This window comes from Lolium rigidum, chromosome 6 (assembly GCF_022539505.1).
Source record: "Lolium rigidum isolate FL_2022 chromosome 6, APGP_CSIRO_Lrig_0.1, whole genome shotgun sequence".
Classification (NCBI taxonomy): domain Eukaryota; kingdom Viridiplantae; phylum Streptophyta; class Magnoliopsida; order Poales; family Poaceae; genus Lolium; species Lolium rigidum.
This window is the reverse complement of record NC_061513.1, coordinates 285,431,061-285,435,282: the sequence shown is the minus strand read 5'-3', so window position 1 is coordinate 285,435,282 and position 4,222 is coordinate 285,431,061. Positions and strand designations below refer to the sequence as shown.

Sequence of the window (4,222 nt, the reverse complement as noted above, 5' to 3'; positions counted from 1 at the left end):
AAAAATAAAAATAAAAATCTGGGTGCCCCGCGGGCACCTTTAGTACCGGTTCGTAAGGAACCGGTACTAAAGGTGGGAGGCCTTTAGTGCCGGATCTTTAGTACCGGTTCCAAAACCGGTACTAAAGGCCCTTTCGAACCGGTACGAAAGGGGGGTTTCTCTACTAGTGACATGGATGATAAAACGTGGCAGATTTATTGAACTCATTAGTTTTACTTTGCATTTGTTTGTGCTGCTTTTCCTGCTTGCTAGAATGATTTTCATATACTCATATCGAGAATATTCTGAAAGAGGAAAACTGAACACTCCACTTATGTGACGAACAGTTATCCCGTAAGCCACCCAAAGTGTCTCAACAAAATTTGGAAGCTCTTGTCAAAATGGTTGGATGAAAGAAACCAGGTTTGTATCAAAATAGGCCACCAACAATACCTAATATGAATCTTAAGTTGCACACAACTTTATTTTAGTTTATTACTACTTTTTTACATTCCCTACGATATTAATCTTGATGTTCATTGGTAGTAAAAGCAGGTAGTAGATAGATCTTTTATGGTTCATAAAATGTTCATTTTTTGTTGACCAATCAATTTAATCTACTGCAACCTCTTTGCTTCAAGTATTATCCATGTTTAAAGCTTGTGCATGCCGACGACCTAGCAGGTAGCAACCTGCTTTTAGTCCATACATGTTTAAAGTTTGTGAAACATGATATGCAACTTGTGTTACAGGGACGACTATGATGGTAGAAGTTCATCCACCTTGTAAGAGTTTATGGGTTCATAGGTCCATTTTGTAGATTATGGATGCGATGCTATATTATGTCTCCATAGTCCAATCTTTGACTAGAGAAGTACACCCTTGTTATCAGAAACGCTTCAGCGGAGTCCTCTCCAATTTGTTCTAATTCATATTCTCTAACATAACCTGATTTAATCTAGAGATGTAAGTGAGTCAGTGAACAATTACACCAGAAATATTTGCACTAGATACTTCTATTTTGAGCTAGGTTATAGTAGATTGACTTATCACGTTAAGAATTATACTACCGTTGCATTTAATGAGTTTTCATGATTTTTATGTGAAGTGCACAACCAGCTTTGAAAGACTCAGCTAGATAAACATCAATGATATGCAATATGGCAACGTTGAACCTATCACTGTCCTCTAGCATGAGCAACTGTGATTTTCTTCTACAGACCGCTATGAAAATAATACAAGTTTTAGTTTTTCTTCTACAGACTGTCATGGAAAACAATACCACTTGCAAGATGAGCAGCCGGTGCCTGATAGATTGTGGGTGAAGTTCTAAAGGAACACAACTCCTCAAGCACTTTGTATCATGGGGTACCAATCAAGATCTGGGAGGGCGATGTCCGAGAGTTAGAAGAATGTTACTATATGACGATGCTTTCAAATATGAATCTAGTTTGCTTGTGTTTAATTACGTCAATTATACTTTGCAACTTATTTAATTATATACGATGATATTTGGTTATTGTGATTTCTCACAACTGAGTGTATCTGATTATATGTATTCAAATTTAATATTAATTTACAATCTAATATATATTGAATTCAGAAATTATTACCTGCAATAATTGAAAATAAAATCAGATAAAAAGTAACTAATATTACATGCGAAATAATCCATAAAATAGTACCGGAAATGGGTAAATAATTCTATTTAGAGGAAATAATAAACAAATAATGTATATTTTTGGGAAAAATCGAAAAATAGAAAAAAATTGTGAAAAAGGTAAAAAAAAACGTGATATTCTAAATTAATCAGATGACATCACCTATAACATCATCAACATCTGTGACGCTAATCCATGACGTTTTCAAGCTGTGGGATGGTCTCCTAGGTGCTGACATCACACATGATGTCATCTCTACTTTGTGACGTTTTCTCGCGCGCCGCGTCACTAGGGACTAATCTGGGACGGGGATTCCGTGACGTTGCTCGTGACGCTCAAACTACGTCATAGAGGGGTCTTCCGTGACGTTTATTGCTATTGCATGACGTCTTGAGCTCGTCACAATATATCAGATCTCTTGTAGTGACAACGTGGAACCTGCACACAACACAACAAAAGTACTTGGGATTTCTATTTTCGTGCCCCTTGTTCGTTAGTTGTACTCAGTTTTCCCCAGCCCCTTAGTTTTTCCTCAGTTTTCCCCTCCCTCTAGTTTGAAACCCGTCGCAGACGCTCAGACGGGAGGGTTGCCGTCCGGTCGAGAGGCCTTCACCGTTACCGGTGACGGCTAGGGAGCCGCGTTGGTGTTGAATTGACCGTTTCTTTCGAACTATGTTGATCGTTGACTCGAGGAGCTCACCCAAAGCTTTCCACTCCGCCCGATACTCGGAGGATCTCACACACCGCCCCTCCGCCGCCACGCCGTCCTGCCCTCCTACCTTATGGCGTCGTCCGCCGCCGAGCCGCCCCCCCCCCACCACCACCCCGGGAGGCGGAGAGGGATCCGCCTCCACCGGATCTAGATCTACCCCTGTCGCGGTAGAGTTTGTATATCCGTCCGGTGTACCGCCTCTTCCCGTCGGCCGCGGAGAAGATTGGGAATCGGAGGGATCTAACGCATGGATTCCATCCGGGTAAGCATCGTCCGCCTATGTGAATTAACGATAGGCAGTTTTTGAGCGCCAATCGTTGTTGCTCAACTAAGCTGCGTTGCTTTTCGAATAGGATTGATCCAGCGACGGCTTTTCGGCTGGTGGTTAGGCTGGATTCTAGCTTTACGCGTGATTCTAAACGCCAAATGAATGGGTTTTACTTCCCTGCGGTGATTGCAACCACCATCTCGTTGAGGGATTTGAAAGCTAACATCATCGATAAGTACTCCTGGAGCCCTCGCGATGCAGTTCATTTCGAATATTTCAACAGCACGGAGCGAAGATTGGTTCCACTAATTTCCGACGATGATGCGGGAATTCTTTTTGCTTTGAATGCTTCTTGCCGTTTCGGTAAAATTCGTGTCCATGTGGACAGGGGCCGAGCATCATCTCTCTCTGGTGCTGGGGCATCATCAGGTGGTCGGGCATCATGTCTCTCTACTGCTGCTGCCTCTTCTAACAGTGTGCGCCGCGGCGCTCCTTGTAGGTCCACAGCAGCACCATCTGCTAGTGGTAGCCAGATCTTTCGTACGGTCGATGTGGAGGACGATGCAGACATTGAGGATCAGTCTCCTCAAGATGATGAGGATGAGTTGATGTTTCCTGAATTGGTAGATCGATGCGATAAGCGAGGCAATGGAGGATCAATACATGGAAGATATTGCTTTTGGTGCCGGATTTGATGACACCGATGATGAAGAGAAGAATGAGAATGATGACAGACCTCGTTTTAGCCGATTACGAAGGTGAAGACTTGCCAACAATTGAGTGGAACAGGGAGGATCCCCAACTTGTAGAAGGCACCATGTTTCAAACGATGATGGACTGCCGTAATGCAATTACTACATATCACATTCTCACTAAGAATAATTTTGAGGTTGTTAAAAGTGAGTCAGGTAGGTTCACAATTAAATGCCCATACCCAAGGTGTAGGTTTAGGCTGCATGCATCCACAATGCGCGAAGCGGCTTGGTTCGGGTAATACGCCAACCGAGTTGTGTATTTAGATCACGGTGTAAAATTTGTTATCTATTACCGACATCCCTTATCATTATGTTTCGGATAAAGAAGAATAAGGAGATCCATAGGTGTCCACCTCTAGGGGAGAGTCGAGCTGAAAACAAAGCTAGCGAAGACTAGGTGGTTGGCACATATAATCCTAGATTGGCTGAGAGAAGATCCTTCACTTGGTCCAACAGCACTCGTAAAAAAGGTGGTTGAGAAGTATAAAATGGAAGTACCTTACATGAGGATGTTCTATGCAAAGGAAATGGCTCTTGACAAGATCAATGGTCCATGGAATGAAAGCTTTCGGTTGCTTTACACTTTCAAAGCTGAAGTGGAGATGGCTAGTCCGAGCAGGTGTTGTAGCGATAGACAAGCATACGGTTCCCTACAAATTGAAAAGCGGGAAGGTAATGCACAAGGAATGTTTCGGAAGGGCTTTTGTTTGTTTCAAAGCTTGCTGGAAAGGCTTTTTGGACGGTTGCGGGCCTTATTTGGCCGTGGATGCATCAGCTCTTCATGGCAGGTTTAAAGGACAGACTAGTTGCTTGCTCATGCAGATTGATGGACATAATTGGATGTTCC

General features: G+C 42.8%; 1 long non-coding RNA gene across 1 annotated transcript; it reads left to right on the top strand.

The window, feature by feature from the left end:
- The first annotated feature begins 314 nt into the window (after window positions 1–314).
- On the top strand, window positions 315–1,498 carry LOC124658904. The gene is made up of 2 exons (XR_006989378.1): window positions 315–402; window positions 1,242–1,498. It is a non-coding gene; the product is annotated as an uncharacterized LOC124658904 (long non-coding RNA).
- Window positions 1,499–4,222: the final 2,724 nt, after the last annotated feature.